Genomic DNA, 18463 nt, shown 5'->3' on the forward strand with positions numbered 1-18463 from the left:
AACTTGGAACTGTGCTCCTAGCTTCTAACGTTTCAGTCTTATGATGCCTTTGATTTTGATTTTAAGAAAAGTTTCCGTTTAAAATCTTGAAAATAAAGTTGAATTAAACTAGTGTGCGGTTAAGAACCCCGATATAACACATCATTATTTCGGCTACACATCACGAATCTTACGGTAATAATAGCACAACATCAATTAACATAATGAATCACAAAATCTTAACTAATTAGCGAATGTAATAGTCCGCGACTACGAGCTACGCGCCGTAGCGGGCCGCGGTTCGCCCGCCCTGCGCGTGCGCGGTGGTAGAAAATTTTTGGTGGGAAGTGAGTGGGGTGCGCCCGCGCCGCCAGTCTGTCGACACCGCGCGCGCGCAGCGCTCGTCCCGGCCAGTGAGTGAAGTGCAGTGCCGACAATACAACTATTACCAAAGTGACGCTAAACAACGGGGAGATAAACATAAAAATTCAGTGTACGTTCATAAAAAAAAAGAAAAAAAATTCAAACACGCCGACCGAAAGCGAAGCGTTTTGGGAAATGTTTGTAATTGGCATTTTGTTAGTGACGTGACAGTGCCGCCGATTTGTGGATCACACAGTGGATGCCTTATACTTCGGACGCCAGTTTTTTTTTATTATATTTTTTTAATCAACATTATTAGTTTTTTCGAAAATTAATAATCATAATAATCTTTCTAATTTCTACTCCTCCTTGTAAATATTCGAGAGATTATTGTTATTTTGTATTTTGTATGACTATGCCAATCACATCTTTTCCTATTTTTTTTTCTTTTTTTCCTTATTTTCTATTTTTACTAATTACCGAGCTATTACTAACTGCATGTAAGATCCTGAAGAATAGTGAAAGATACTCGTGAGTCGCGAATTAGTTTGAGATATATTTAGTTGGTTGTAATCGGAAAATGTGTATTTTCCGGTCGGCTATCGGAACTCGTTCGGTTTTCGGCAGATAGCTGGAAGGTCGCTCGACTGGTTCTTTTTACAGTTTTAACGGCGCGGCCGGCCCGTAGCGACACCAATTATTTACCACCGTTCCTTTGTTTTCATTATATTTTTGAACAGTATTTTTTACTACTCGATTAAACATAAGCCAGTTTAATAACGTCAAATTCTCTACTTAATTAATATAAAATTAGATCATACATAATTAATTAAATAATCATTAGAATTTAACATTCAAATAATAAAATAAACCATTTATTTAAAGCTGCAAAATTAATTTATTCAAAAACGACGACTAAAACAAAATTAAAATTAATACTCAGAATGAGGTCATTACCCTTTTCGCGTTAAATCTATAACTAATCGCAACCAATTAAGAAATACCTGTTAGCTATTAGAACTAAGCATTAAGCTTAAGGTTTATCATTAACCTATATTATTTGCGAAGAAATGTTTTAAATTATTAGTCAGTTTTATCTGTATTTAATGATCCTATTGGGGAAAATATAAAAAAAAGTCGCACGTGAATATATTGACTCATGTTAGGTTTCAAAGAATTCATGTTACTCTAGGCTGTAATACCCCTCTTTCTAGCTAGCTTACTAGTCCCTAGCTTCTCTCCTAGGCGTAGGCGACTGTAGTAATTTCTAATCTTGTTCTAGTCCTTCTTTGTCCCCCACTGTCTGACCCCCGGATTGTCCTCTGAACATTGTCGAAGGCGCGAGGGACTCACTTCGATTCATAACGGATTGATAGATTGATAAACAAAAAGTGGACATGATTATGTTAAGGATTTGACATCAGACGCAGCAACGAACTTGCTTCAATACATACATGTAAGTATGTATATATAGCACTAACTATAGACAAAATAAGTAGATTTATAAATAAGTCTGAATTACTGTATTTGGATGACGTTTCTTCGTAGTATTAAAGGCTGAATCAATGACCTTGTTATGTTCTAGGTAAATGAACTGTATTTAAATATATTAGCGCTAACGTTGATGTAACACGCTACGTCAAACTTATACGTATAGATAATTTCGTGAAGATTATTTCCTTTTTGAATTGATCAATTACTTTTAAAATAATGACTCATAGTATGCAAGTATGTAAACATTTTAATTTTCGAATAAGTACGAAAGATGTAGTCAGAAATGGGAGAACATACTATAATGTATTTATTATATAGGCAATTTTTCAAAGAATGATCTAGATTCTAGACTATATTTTACTTAACAGCATAATATGTATTTAGCGTACATAATTGTTCCTTACATAAACTGAATATGTCATACAGTTTGTGTATTCATTCATTCTATGTATTGCGGTCAGTTTTATAAGAATACAGAATTTGTTTGGCGTTTCTTGTCACTTGCACTTTTTAGATCCTTGTGGATTTAGCATTGATTGTTATGTCTGTTTGAGAACCTAGTTTTTTTCTAGGTCAGTTAGAAGACTAGACATTTGTTCTTTTGATATTTCATATATTCACGCAATAATGTAGTCCCAAAAATCAGATACCACATTTTTTTCTTAAATAATGTTAATGCCTTCTTAGTAAGAATTCGGCAGGCTTCGTAAAAAACCTGACCTACATATCGCGTTTGTTCCGTGTGCCGCCCACAGACGCGCCTGCGCATTGACTCATCGCAAGGATGAGATGATACCGCCTTGTATCTTATGCTCGCCTGGTACCTCGAGCGCGAATCGTTAAGAGCTTTTGATTGGAATTTTGATAATTGATAGGTATTTTTACAAGTTTTCGTTTTTTTGTGGATTTAGGAAAACTTTATTTTTACAACAATTTTAAAGGATTGTAACGTACACTAAGTAGAGCATTTTACATCATTAGAAAAATACGGTCCTAGTATTTTTTTCTAAAAAATGGTTGTGAAACTTTTTGAACAGTAACTTTTTTATGTAAAGCTTTATTTACTAAGCTTTAAACTTTATACTGAAGATCACTTCAGACGAAAAACTTTTTGGACATTCTAACTCAACTCTAATGATCGAAAATTATTCCAAATTCAATCGAAGCGAATGCTTTTGTTTTTGTCTGTGATCACTATGTATCAAAATGATACATTCCATAAACTTAATTACCTGTTATATGTATAGCTGAACGGTTTTCTTTCAGCCAACATAGTAGCTTGTCACGGTGGCTGACTGTAACACATTCACGAACCGTACACTCCTTCACTCGTTCTCATTCACCTCGCGAATTACCATGCCGTATCATTCAGTACTCATTCATTCAGAAACGCTATCTTAGTTATTCAAGTATACTATCTATTTGGTTCAGCTTGCACAGATTTCAATTATATCTTAATTTTCTTCATGAATCAGTATAGCTCTTGGAGAATATCGCATGAAAATCCATCTAGTAGTCTTTGAGTGTGCCACAGACAAACAGGACTTCAAATAAATTGAAATATTCCCATTAAATTCAAACATCATCAAACGGGCATTAAAACGTTCATATTCAATAGTCCACAATATAAAGCCTAGCACACAAAGCCTAACTATATCGTCACAACGAGGTCTAACAGTGACACATATACTGCGCGTGGGGGGAGGAGTGGGGAGGTGCGCGCGCGCAACTTTCACTCGCGCGCCGGAGATGCGCGGATCAAGCGGCAATGACCATGCCAGACTTAATGTCAAGTGCAAGATAATGATGCCAGTTGAGGCAGACGTTTGGAAAGTTACGAAGAGTACTGAGATTTGTCAGGTTTTAGGTAGTTAGTTGTGAGGTAAAGTCGTAATGGCGATGTTTGAGAGCAGCTGCGACCAGCTGAAGTCGGGTTTCGGTTAACTTGATGGTGGTCAAGAGCGAAACTAGAACTATTTTATACTGTCATAACTACATATTAGGCAGTCTATGATAGACACGTAAAGTAAAATTCCGAAAAGCATTTACTCTATAGTAGATAGGTTTCAAAGCTGAATGAAAAAGTAAAAATAGAACTCATTGCCGCACTAAAGACCCAAGCTCATATTCACGAAGATTATCATCGATGTCAAAAGCTTCAAATAGACAAAACTCACATTACTACAATACTGAAATATTCCCGAAGGTTTCAGGATGTTTCAAAACATAGCACTTGCATTGACCACTCATATTGGGCTTCCCAGTAACAGATAACTGCATTGTTACAACACGAGTAGCGAGAAATGAGTCACACATCGAGATGTCGAAACGATTAGCTGAATCGATTCAGACGAGTGATGTGATAAGACAAGGCCGTAGACTTATGCATAGGCTTTTATCGATTACGTGTAAAAGATTCGTCACTATTGACATTGGGTTATACATACTATGTTCGGGAGTCGTCATATAGGTATCGTTTTTGGGTCGACTTTCAATCGTCAAACAACTTTTATCTGAAGAATATATTTGAGGTTTTGAGAGCTTTTGTACAGAAGTTGATGATTGAAAAATCGGGTTTAAACTTGTGATGGCGTTTGATATATCAATTTATTAAATGCAACAATTAAACTTATAAATTAATCGATTAAAAATAAACCGACAGTATCGATGTTGCTTTAAATCGTTGTCTGTAATGATTAGTGATACACGCGATAGTTTTAGCTCATGTTTTCGAATACCGCCTGAGACTTGAGACTAATCCGAGACCAAGACATATGTCTTGTCAAAGAACACGCACATTTTATCGTCTTGTAAAGTTCTATTATAAAGCTGTACAGTTTGTTTGTTTGAACGCGCTAATATCAGAAGCTATTGGTCTAAATTAAAAAGAATCTTTCTGTGTTCGATAGGCCATTTATTGAGCCAGACTATAGGCTTTTTTTATCTGGGTTCATGAAGTAGTTTTCTTGGGACGACAGTGGAACCACGGTTCATAGTTAGTACAGTAAAATCGAATACCAATTAGTTACACATCATTTATATCCAAGTCTATCTACAGTTTAAAAAGTTCACCTTGCAAAACACACTCCAATTTGCACATACATTTCTTTATCACATCCTTAAAAGCCCAAACGCGATAGTACAAATACATACATATAGCCAGATACATTAAGACAGACAGACAGACATATCTATTTCGTAGTGCATCAAAATAATCCCATGCGCGAACAAAATGTGCCTGTGTACGGTGCGCACGCGACGCGAGCCGCATCGGTAACGACGCGCGGACATTGCCCACTGAGGTGAAAGCGAAACAGCTGATCCTGACTACTTTGGGCTATGGGAGGTGTAGCTCTAGTGGGTTGAGGACCTATTTTTGTTGTGTAAGGTCAGGGTTTGTGGGGTTGAAGGTTGAAGCTACTTGCGTTTTGTGTTGAAGTTGCAACTCTTTGATGCAATTTTTTTCATTATTTTAAGTATTTTTGGCGTGTTAATTCTTCTTTAACTCAGAACATTCATACGTTAAACGTATAGTCTTTGAATGCTATACGCATTTTTTTATGATTTTAAGTTGCCAGGAGTTCGCTTCTTAAAGTGTTTTTTGGTATGTTTCTTCTTCCCATATTAGGTAGATATAGTATTACGTAAATGCTCGTATATATCTTCTATCTAGTATGTACTAGTACATGTTTGTTTGTCTGCGCAGTGACACTGTCCAGTGAAGTGAAAGTGATGATGCTATGCAATGTCATTGACCTGTTTGGATTCGCGCCTATTCGACTACATCCCTATTATTTGACAAGATGAATCATTCGCTTTTAAATCGACTTCCACTAATTTAAACCCCTCAAATTTCGCGAATTAGCTGATGGATGTAAGGCAATATTTGCGATGTGTCATTTAAAAAACATCAGATTTCTTGAACAAGTCCTTGTATCATATTTAGTTTTATAAATAAGAAGAATCACTTATAAAAACACACTCAAAAGCCACGCATAGTACACAAGGCTTTCTTGTAACTCATATCAAAAGTTTGCATTTAGAAAAGTTTCCCAAACAAAGTAATTCGATTAAAAAGTCATACTCAAAACCACCTTTTCAATTCCTTCATTATAATTTCAATTCATAACTTCAATAGCTGTAATATGTAATACTTCTAAATTACTAGTAACTTTTCCAACACAGACCTCTGCCTACCCACATACTACACTAGCATGAAGTTGGCAGTACACAGCACGTATTGAACCAGCTTGAAGTTGGCAGCACTTCGCGAAGTGCGTAGTTGCGAAGAGAAAGCCGCGCATCAGACCGGTCCCATATCTATGTTCTAGACTAGAACTGACCTACATAGCGTACCCCATGGATCATTATATCGAATGGGAATTATTGAAAGATTGATTAGTTTTGAGGAAAATATGTTTTAGGGTAAAGTTAGCTTTTCTTTGAAAGAAATTTGAGATTAGATGAGATCATTCTATGGGGTCATTCCCGCTCGGTAACACCCTTTCATCAACACTGTTGACGATCGGAAAAAAAAAGTTTCATTCGTTCACAGTGTCCAAGAATGCTGGTTTTTATTTTTAAATGGAATAACACTTATGTAGATAGAGAAGTGAAGATACTATTATAGTGGATGATTTAGGTCTTAATTTTTTTGCAAAAATTACAGAAGCTAGCTTATTTTACTGTAGAGTATCAGATATTTACTGAATCCTGGCGTTTATATTAAGATTCATACGTACAATCACATCATCATTTAACCATCTAACATCTTTTCAAAAATAAAAAGATACAATCTTGAGAGCTACAGCACTACAAACTCGTTGATGTCTTATACAGGCACAACCGTCTTCACATACATTCGAGCAAACATAGTGATTCACCAAAACGAAAGTGTTTCAACAATAACAATAAAACAACCCATACTTAATAAACATTCAATAAAGAACAACAAAGAGGGAGAAAATTTTAAAAATTTTCAAAAATTTTTGGGTATTTCAAAAGAACACATGTTGTGGTACAATAATGTTCTTTATGTACATATGTCAGGCTTTCTCTCGCGATCGACAGATGCGGACCCTTCAATCAGGCTGTATTTGAATTGCCCCAAAGCAAGTACTTAAAAAAAACAAGACATGTGCACTCCTGTGGGAATTTTTGGGAATATCTCCCGATCTGATATGTACTGGTAATAGTTGTCCTATTCAAATAGTTTGTAGAAAGGTTTAATTTGTGATGGGGTGTGGGAATCAGGTCAACAGGTAAAGGGTTCTATTCTTGTGTTCGATAACATACATGATTTAAAATACAATAAATATACTTCTTCTTGCTGTTACCCGCAGCCCTTGATAACTACAGCCGTAACCAGATAAAAAGTAGCCTGAGATAAAAATGTTCTATATAGGATTCATAAATTAAAATTGGTTCAGTTGTTTTGGCGTAAAAGCGCAACAGACCAACAGATACTTTTAATTAAAAGCTCATATAAAATAAGTTAGGATTTGTAGTAGATCGGGAATCTATTTATTCATACCTATCACAAAAGTACAAAACACAATTATGCATTTCCTATGCAAAAAATAAACGACAGCACAAGATGCCAACCCCATTACAAACAACAATGAAACACCACACTCATATTTGAGCGACTATCAATAAACTTTAATAGTCCTTATTTACCCCTTTTACAAAAACCTTCTTATAACACAGAACCTTATCTTTATCCCATTATGAAAACGCCTTCAAATTTACAAAAAAAGACCCCAAAATACTCCTTAATAATACTTAGTACAGTCGACTTCAGGTCAGTGGTAACAGTTTTATAGGAAAATCGTACTTATTGCTATTGAGTTAAGGTGCGTGACAGTTACCACTGATGTGCAGTCTACTGTACCCTATAATCATAGGACCCTTTAACAATGTGTGCAAACAACCCTTTTATTTAGACAGGGCTTAAATCCGGAACGAACCGGATATCGATTCAATAAGGAGAGGAAGTGACGTCATGTAACATGATGCTGCACATCCTACAGTAGGTTAATGGCGTGAGGAGGCTTTTGAGGGTTTTTTGCTCATCTCCTGTTTGTGAGTCGTGGGACATAATTTTGATGTTGTTAAGAAAACTACTAAGTTGATTGTTTGTGAACAATGTTAGTAATGGGAATTTTGGTCTGTTTTTGTTTGGCGTTTATGTATTTTTAACTGACTTTCCAAAAAAGAGGTTTTCAGTTGCGACGTTTGTTTATTTCTTAGGTTTGTTGTATTGGTTTTATTTTTACTAGTCTTCGCTTTCAAACCAAAGAGAGCCTTAAAAGATACCAACAATTGGTACCTACATAAATTTTCTAAACCTAGGTCAGATATTTTTTTGGGTTTTAATAACAATTGTTCTATAACTTAAAGGTACAAGATACATACATTATTTCAATACAGTATAAACAACTTCTATATTTTTGATTTCGACTTCAAGAACTATTCCAAAACTTGGAACATCTCAATAATTCTCCAAAATTGAGTTCCAAAAGAATTACAGTTACTCAAACACGAATCCTATAGGAGGCTGCGTGCGAGAGGGACGCGGCTATACGCGGGAGAGAGAGGGGGTGCGGGCAACGTCCTGATTTGTCAATAAACTTGACCCACTTCTCATTGAGAGCGAGGGAAGGCTTTGCTTGAAGTAAGGACGTAGTTATAAAGGGCATTTTATAGCAAAGAATATATTAAAGTTATCCTGAAAACATCACGGATTCACACATTCTTTACCTTTTAAGAATTCTGTTTAAGCTAAAATAATCTGCACACTATATTTACAAACTTCAAGCTATTTTTATAAACCAAAATGCTATAAACTTAAGGTAAAATAAAAGCCTAACATATGAAAGTCTCAGTAAACCTTCAATTCTCTTAAAAACAGTTTTTTTTTAAGATATTTCAAATACCTACTAGAACAGTAATTTTTTAAAGATGCTTAGCATAAAATTTTACCCTTAACAAAACTTCACATTTTCTATACATTACAAAAAATACATGATAAACCAACATACATCACAATAGAACATCACCAATTAACATTAAAACTACAACTACATTCTGGCCGCGGTTTTACCCGAGGTCCTTGTCCCTTATAACGGTGCGTCGGTTTCGGGCGAGCGACTCGTGCGCACTCGCCACTGGTCAACGCCTCACAATACGTCAGTTGTGACTAGGTTCAAGGATTTAAATATTTAGGATGAAGTGGTCAAAAAGGAGGTGAAAATTACAGGATTTATTTTGAGAATAGTTTTCCCAGTTATTTTAAAGGAAATGGATTGTTTTTTTGGGATTGATAGTTGAAATGTATTTTTCATAACAAATCAGATGGATTTCTAAAAATTTGTCTTATCAATTTTGGAAGACACAATTGAGTATTTTTTTTTTGTCAGTACCTAAGCGTTCTTTCTGCAGCAATCTTTTCCTATATCTAATTCCAAAATTTCTTATTTTTTATGTCTGAAACAAAATTCTCAAAACCAGTCTTCTAGTAAGCTGAAACCCACTAAAACCAGTCCATATCTCTACAATTCACTAGCAATATCTCCCACAATTTCCCAAAAAAAAATACTCAAAAAATACCTTCTAAAACCCATCTCTCAAGCACCAGAGATCCTAGCAGTAAATCCCAATGTTATGATAATGGCGCCACGTGGCGGGCGTCGAACGGCCTTGTTGCGCGCGGCCGAGCGTGCGCGCAGTTACCCGCCACGTCACTCCCGTACGCTAACTGTACCACACGTGCGAGTTGTAGTGATAAGCGTTTGTTGGTAGGGAGTTAGGATGTGTGAGGGAATTAGAAAATTGGTGATCGGTTGATTTTGTGACTTAATTTTGTCTGAGCATGGAAATTTGCGAAGCTATGTAAGCTGTTCCTGACGCAATCTTTTTTTTTGACGATGACAAAATTCAGCAAATGACCATGATCAAATGAGATAACTAATTGTCGTACCCGGATAAAATTAAGTCTATGTCTGTTCTTAGGTTCTAGACTATCAATGTATGTACCAAAAATTCTAATTGGTTCAGTTGTTCTGTTTCAGAATTGTATCAGTTTACATGCTTTGATAGTAACATTGAATTTGTGGTTAAAATATAAAATCCAACTTTTAGTAATTAGCAGGACTAGAAAAACACACGACAATGATTATGTTTCCTACCTTAACAAAATTCTTAAACATATCTAAACGTACGAACGCAAACAGATATACCACAAGAGCAAGTAAATACACACAGAAATAAATAAATAGAACAACGTGAACGTCTAAGAAATTCATAAAATTAGCATAGACAATACATTTGTAGATTCCCGTTACAATAATATCAAGAACAGGGTGTTGATGGCAATCGTGAATATTTATACTTTGCTACTGCGTCAATTAACTCATTGAATGGTTTAGGAACCCTAATTGCAAATTTAGTAGTTATTTATTCATTTTATCGTTTAGGAGCGCGCGCACACTGAAAAAGAGGCCATATAAGCCACTCAGAGTATCTTTCCATAAACCCCAAGTTTCAAAAATATTTGCTCCCAAACATTGTGATTGATTGAAATATTTTCCTTCAGCACCTGATTGAGTGTTTCTCTTTTATTTTTAGATCACGCAGTTTCACATAGAAGAAAGGAATGAGCAGCAAGCAACTCCTAATTGCTTTACATGATCAAAACGCCTTTTGTTCTGTCCAGTAAGTGACTTTTAATAGCTTTTATAGAGCCTTTTTATTGCGTGTAGTTCTGTTAGTACGTTGATGTACTTAAAGGAGAATGTATATAGCCTAAGGCACTTGAGATTAGTGTTTAGTCCTCAAGTAGGTATAAGTCAATTATTAATAAAAAATTCTCTGCAATTACAGAATCATAATGAAACAGTTGAACAAGTATCTGAAGAAAACTCGCATACAAAATTGACTTCTACTCGTGTTTATTTAACTTTCTTGATAAATGTCTTTATCGCGATCTATATTTGGGATAAAACAGTTACCTCAATTTACATCAATTAATGGCATGGCATGTTTCAAAATTGACAACACCTGATCTGTCACTTCTCTTTACATAACCTGAAAACAGCTGAATTTCAGCACTAAAAGCTTCACACTTAGCTTATATTTGTCACAAAGTCTGCACGTGTCTCATTTTGGGCACAAACTCGGTCACGTGATCTGTACTTGACTTTGAATCGAGGTTTCGAGGCCACGGCGGGGAGGTGAGGGGGGAAATGTAAGCCGGGGGGGGGGGTCCGTCTCAAAAAGTGAAACGAGTCTAACTGTAAAGTCAGGTTAATTGTCGGATTTGTTTGGCGAGCTATATTAAAGCTGAGTTATTATCTCTTAAAATGTTCACGAAGTCGTGAGATTTAAATTGGCAGTGTTATGTTTGTTGAAGATATTTGTACCTGTTTTATACTTGTTTTATTGCATGAAGATATATTTTTAGCAAACGACTGACGTTGATGCTAATAGCTTGACATTTCACACTTGATAAATAAATTCACAATACTGTTTCAGGAGTTAATGACATTGCTTAGAACCAAACAGACAGACACATTATAATAAAAGCCTCTATTAAGCATTGATAAAGTACTGTTATAAAATTAAAATATCTTTAGCGTTTGCAAAATCATTGGGGATCAAATATGTATGTATGTATGTATGACACGCAAGAGAATTGCAAAATAATTATTATCCTAGCTCACTTGTCAAATTACAGTTTTTTCGTTTGACAAGATAAATTATAGGCTATTGTACATCTTCCAATGCAAAGTCGGTTAGATTCAAATTGCTATATTGTCTATGGGTTGAACAAAAACTGCTGTCAAGTTAGTGATCGCTTGCTTGTAGTTATAGTTAGTAATGAGTGTAGTTTGTAATATAATAGTTATTTTAATTAAATACTTTAGTAAAAAAAAGTCTTGGTGCAATAAATTAGAAGGCGGCATTTTTTATTCTTCTTTCAAGAAATATGTTTATTGATATTTATATTTTTATTGAGGAATTAGGTGTGTACGAGACTAATTCTCAAGACTGAGGCACTGAGGATAGCTTATCGAGGTCAAGGATACACCAATAAATACTTAAATGCCCATGACTCATAGACATCTTGAAAAACTTAAAATACCGTTAAGTTTGCTAGATCATTCTCCTATTAATATTAATAAGCACAATTTAATGTCACGGTGGTAAATCCCATAACCAAAAATATCTTTAAACGCTTCATTTCCTTTCCCGAGACAACTTTCTTTTGCTAAATGACGTCACGCACTCCGGCGCACATCCGTGTACTCATGTATTTAGCACAAAGAATTGGGTCAACTGATGGAAAAAAATCGCAAAACAGGCTTCTTTGGAATTTACATACTAAGACTTTGTAGGTCTTTAAAAGAACCTGTAGGCTTTATTTCATGCACAACAATGTTGTTTCTCACCTTTTTAGGCAATATTTATGGGTTTCACAAAATTATGTAAGGGTTAATTCATGTTTTGATATCATCTGCTTTCAAAGAAAAAGTTATTTTATACGTGAGCAGAACATACGTACCTATATGTATAAGTTATTTTCTGGTAAGATGGGTAATAACAGTACGTGAGTGTCTTTATGGAAGAGCTTGAAATATTAGCCATAAGCATGCAGTAACATAAATCTATAATCATTATCTTAATAATTACACTAATTATATACAAATAATGCTCTAAATTGAGAACATCATATTTTTTATCAATAGCTAGATAATCATACATAGATTTCTATATAAAATAAATATTTAAATTCCTAGGTATCATATTACTAATCCCCAAAACTCCCTAGAATAAACTTCATCTCATCTGAATGTCCTTCAAGTATCAAAAGGTTCCGCATTGGGGTCAATAAGTCCCGTTACAAAGGAACCAGTTCCCACTGACTGACAACTGCTTATTAACCTCCCAAATATTCTACTTAACCAAGTGGTTTTAGTACGAAAAATACTCAAAATTGTTGTGAAACTGCAGAAGCGTTTAATGTCGGAAATTGCTTGAGCTTCACTGTTTTTGAGAATTTTTGGAAATTGATGCTGGCGTGGTGGCCTGGGGAAGGAAATTGGTTCTCAAAAATGTTTGATTTTAAAAGCTGATGATTGGTTATTTATAAGAGTTTCAGAGTTAAATATTCTTTGAAAGTTGACTCCTAAAGCTTAATGCAATATTACATTGTAGCATCAATTTCATATATTTTTTTCATTTAAGACTGAGATAAGGCACCAATGTGTACCTAAACAATTCATAAAGCCTACTTAGAGTACACTTTTCAGAGCCTTTTATTATATTTATGTTTCAACGTTATCTGTAAAAACATTCTAAACGATGATTTTAATACAGCCAATAAATAACACAACAACAAATCCAAAATCATCACAACAATCCAGTCCAAAAACCCATACAAATTCTCCTCACCAGTGCGACTGTACCTGTACTTACTACGAGTACAGTCCCACTGACGTTACTAAACAAATCTCAAGCAGTTCTGAATATGAGTCGCACGCGGCACACATACTGATCGTCGTAAACCCGTGTAGTGGTCGCTTGCGCACATTTTTGTGGCCAAAATACAGTTTGTTTTTTAATTCGGTGCTGGATTGGTGTTTAACGTGTCTTTGTGTAAATGAGCGGGGTTTGGTGGATTACAGTTTGTTTTGTAGTTAGGCGATTGAATGTTCAAAGGTATCGTTGATTTATTGCAATTTTTTTGTTAGAGTAATTGCGCTAGGTTATGGTGGCATTTTTCATTTATATTAATATTATATTTGACAGCCGAAGACACGGGTGCAACCGTTGACTTATGTTTTATAGACATAGAAAACTAGATTGATTTCGAGCTATAAGCTGAAAATATTAGAAGCTATCTGTTGGGAAAAAAGGCTCGGGGGATGACGATTTTACTTAAAGCTTCTTACAAATTTTTCATCATCATATTTCATTAACTATAGCTATTTTAATAAATCCCAGATGAATACAATATTTTTTCATCTACATTCCAAACGTAACCCAAAAATACCCGCGTGTCATTTGACCACCATGACACGCGAATCTAACCCATTCATTACCGCGCCATTCTGTGACTCTAGCGGTCATGTGCTGCGTGAGGTCGCAGCGGTGAAGGGTTAACGCTGCTGACCACGGTTATCGGTATATTGACAATAGTCAGTAACTAGTGCTGGGTTAACTGCAGTTTGACAAATGCTGGTTGTATGAATGTTCAGGTTAATTTAGTGTGTTTTGCCCAAGCCTTCATTCTGAACTGTTTATCTTTCTGTCGTATAAAACTCTATAATTTTGTCATTTACTAAAATATATAATCACACTTACCTACATTATTGAAACTTAACGTGCAATAATTACTGAATATACAAAATTAGGGAGGTACATTTCACCCATACACAAATAAATTGGAGTATTATCATAACAATACCCCTATATACCATATATCATTCATTTACTTTTTTATATAATACATAGTAAAACGCTTATCCTTAACTAATCGCTAATCTCTTACAACTTCACAAATAACAGTATCCCTAGTATTCATTCAGTCCGCGAGCTCAATTGCATGAGATTTGGTCAAGCCCCGTTACGCGATGTCAAATTTATTCCGTCTGTGTGTGTGTGTGTGTGTGCGCATAAAAACGAAACGGCCGCCAGTTAATGAAATTATGCTTAATGATATGAGATGTGATAAATGGTGGACATAGTACAGGTAGTTCAGTAGTTTTAGTTGGTGTAATTTTGGTCAAACTCTTTTACAATATTTTTTTTGCATTTTTTTTTATAATTTGCTTTATTTTGAGAGTTCGATTTGGTATTCATAGCTAAAGCTTTCTTGTCTTTAGTTGAAAAATATTTACCTCCTGTTTGTAATGGAAGTAAAAAAAACATGTTGGAAAACATACATATAACATACACATTTCATATTTTCCTAACATTTTCTATCATGCATTTCCGCAAAGTACACGTCTGGTTCCATAATTTAGAAAAAATAAATATAAAATAGTTCATATCACATATTTACGTAGTTCAATTTCAAGTATAAACTAAGATTAATATCCAACTTAAACTTCTGCACCTTTTTTGCATCATTAATCTGTCTCGCCCATCCATTAACGATAATTATTTGAGATCTGATTAAGAAGACAACAAACTGGTATTAAAGTATTAAATTGCTTTTAATTATCTTAACAGCCACGTGATTGAAAATTAAGCAGTTTATATTATTGATTTACAACGGTATATTGTCTTGATTTTAGTAATAAATTTAGATAAATGGTTTTGAATATTTGATCCTGAAATAGAACGAATATTCTTCTTAACGCAAAAAAACATTAAACATCAGATCAGTATACATAATACCTATAATTTTTTCCTCAGGACCCGGGTAATAACGAGTACGGTTATAAAGTCTAAAAATATTAGCACCAAAAAAATTTATGCTCTAAAATTGAACCAGAGCACTAATTAATTTTACAAAATTATTCACACTTCAAATACTCGTGTGAAATGTGATAAAAAATATTAATTATTTTCTCAAAAATGCTCCAATTACCGTTCAAACAATGTGCTTTACTATCATGACGTCACTAACGGTAAACTAAACTAGTTCGTTTTTCAAAAAATCAAAATGGCGGGAACCGTTAAAATAAGAGTTTTTACGTTTGCTTATAATTTATTTATCATTACCAAGTATGTGTGTCAGTGTGATTGAATTAATATTTGATCTGCTAACGAGGTCTTCAGTACGTTTATTCTTTTAATCAAAATAGCTGTATTCGAAATTATTTTTTGCAATACTTCCTCTCAATAAAACGGTAGCCACAATTAGTGATAAAAATCACTAATTAACGTTTCTCAATCAGTTAAATTTATTAATCAATCATTAGAGCTATCAATCGTTTTGGTAATTTTGCAATCAATCTGACACAGTGTGTCACAATAAGGCAAAGTACACTGTAGTGCAAATAATCACGTTACCGTAGACTGTACGTCCCGGTGGTCATTGAACATCCTTGGCAGTCGTTACGGGTAGTCAGAAGCCAGTAAGTCTGTCACCAGCTTAACCAAGGTGTATTGGGTTGTCCGGGTAACTGGGTTGAGGAGGTCAGATAGGCAGTCGCTGCTTGTAAAGCACTGGTACTCAGCTACATCCGGCTAGACTGGAAGTCGACCCCAACATAGTTGAGAGAAGGCTCGGGAGATGATGACACCGTATTGCAAAAAGTCAGGACAGCTTCGTCAAGTCGAGGGTATTCCTAATAAAGTTGTCAGTGTTCGCCAATAGTGACAGATTAATTGCAAACGGGACGTGCGCCCGCGCACCGCACTGTCAGAGTATTGGCAGAAGTGTAAGAGGGGTGGCTATGGATGTATTTTATACTTGCATGGAAAATATGACTTATGAGCCTCTAAAGACATAATAAAAAGAATTATATTTGACGTTTTGTAAAATAGGTTTGAATTTATGTCTGTATTTTTTATATAATTTGGTAGCTCATAAATACTATACCTGCGATATCCAATTACGATCATCGATTTATTACCTTGTTTGACCGTTTTATACTCAAAAGCGGCATTTATATCTACCAAATTATTTTGGCATAAATATTTTTAACAGCAAAAATTACAGCCCACTCAGTTCAAACTAGTAACCAATAAAAGTTATATTCCCTACATAAACTCCCGCGCATAATAACAGTCGCGATCTATAGATCGGATCTATAGATCCAACAGATCATTATTGTGATCCACAATAAAGATATACTTGGCCCCGATCAAGTAAGTAGCGATACGTAAATTAAGTTGTATAAGTTAATGTAGGAACTTATAAGTTATAAGTAAATTATAACTGTATTTACTTATAAGTGGCAGGAAGTGATTGATGATGTCGAGTATTTGATTTTAGAGATTTTGAATAGGTTTGCAAATTATGTGGGTTTAAGAGGTGTGCCTATCTGCATGAATAGATAAAACTTTTCGTTTCAATTAACATCAAGAGAATGTATTTTCCGCTACCATTTCACTCTGTCAGCCATGATTATGCTAATTGCTACTGAAAAATATTGGATATCTACCCCAAAACATTAATGATAGAGTTGGCATTATGAGACGAAATCTTTACAATGAGAATAGCCCCCGTAACAGAATATAGTATTGTAAAAGAATATTCACATTTATTTAAGTGCAACAAAAATTTGCTTTGGAAAATCCTCAGTCAAACTTAATTTACCATCATTTATCTCAACTTAACCCAGACAAAACACTAATTAAAAACTAGTCCAAATCATAGTAAATAATTCAAGCTATTCAACTGGTTGCGAAGTTTCACGGACCTGTTGCCAGTAGTTACAATGTCACGGTTGCAAGAAGCGAGCTGCGCCCGCGCCGGCTAAAGAAAGTTGTGCACACATACGTGTCGTGTGCTTGTGTGCGTGTGGGCGGGGCGTGGGTGAGTGTGTGTGAGGATTTTGTGTTAGTGTGGTTTATAGGACAGTTGGTTAGTGTTTGGTTTGTGTGTTAATTATTATGGGGTTTTCTGAAATATTATATATGACAGATGAAAATTGTGGGAAAATGTGTTGTGTATTTTGAACTTACAGTAAAGTTTAAAAAATGCTATATAAGAATGTACGGTGTATATATGTATGTAATCTTTCTTTTTGTACTGAAATCCGACTCCTGCGACTACGGTATCACAGCCATAACCACTTGTTAACACCAATCTGACACATAATAAAAACATTCAGCACACTTCACTTTCACTCGCAAAATTGCTTAGTCATAACTTATTTTTCAAATCATTAACGAGTACTTGCTTTATACGTGTAAGTGTAATTACAACTACACTAACACATACACAGTATCGCACACTAGCAAATGTAAACGACGTTTGTATTACGCTCACTCACACATAGGCAACGTCAGTAGGTCACCGTACCGCGCGTTGATGTCTTTTCTATGGACATTAGCGCTGGGCGCGGGACTTGATTTTTTAATGAATTTTAATCATTCATTTTTATGGGAAATATTTGATGGGATTTGTGACTCAAAAGAGAAAATTTGTCAGTTATCTAAAAAAGATTATGTTAAATTTATTAAGAGAGAAAATTCATGGTTAAATGGGTGTTTAAAATAACTGATTCGTATTTCCAGAATAAAACCAAACGTATGCTTACTGGTACATATAAATAAGAGCAATTTATTCTGAAAATCATATTTCTTAACTTCTCTGTTATCTTATTATTATCTATCTAGATTTTTAAACTGGATAAATTATCAACAAAACAAGATAACAGTAAATATTGCCTAATCATTGCACAAAAAAACTTGTATAATTCGGAATAAAAGGCTATATATTTTCAGTAAATATTGAAGTTAGTAACAATAAGAAATGCCGAACTCATAGGAAACCGTATTAGCGGAACGATGCGAAATGTAAAAGTTGTCAAGTCATGTTAGTAAACAATGAAAAGCCACGCCATTTTCAACCTTATTTCCTAAGATATAAGGAGGCGAAATAGTTCAGTTTTCTATTTAGTAAAAGTTTTGTTATACTTGTAGTATTGGTAAAATTGGCTATATT

At 34.8% G+C, this 18463-nt stretch overlaps 1 protein-coding gene across 5 annotated transcripts in view; it reads left to right on the top strand.

Moving 5' to 3' along the window:
* Nucleotides 1–314: 314 nt before the first annotated feature.
* Ich (ichor) overlaps nucleotides 315–18463 on the top strand; it is a 35866-nt gene continuing 17717 nt past the window's right edge. The window contains exons 1-3 of one of the 5 annotated variants that reach the window (XM_049842161.2): nucleotides 315–472; nucleotides 1625–1798; nucleotides 10465–10551. The gene's annotated coding sequence lies outside the window, so the exon portion shown is untranslated. The remainder of the gene's footprint in view (nucleotides 473–1624; nucleotides 1799–10464; nucleotides 10552–18463) is intronic. The other 4 variants (XM_049842162.2, XM_049842163.2, XM_021336625.3 and 1 more) reach the window with 4 other exon arrangements.

This window comes from Helicoverpa armigera, chromosome 5 (assembly GCF_030705265.1).
Source record: "Helicoverpa armigera isolate CAAS_96S chromosome 5, ASM3070526v1, whole genome shotgun sequence".
Taxonomy (NCBI): domain Eukaryota; kingdom Metazoa; phylum Arthropoda; class Insecta; order Lepidoptera; family Noctuidae; genus Helicoverpa; species Helicoverpa armigera.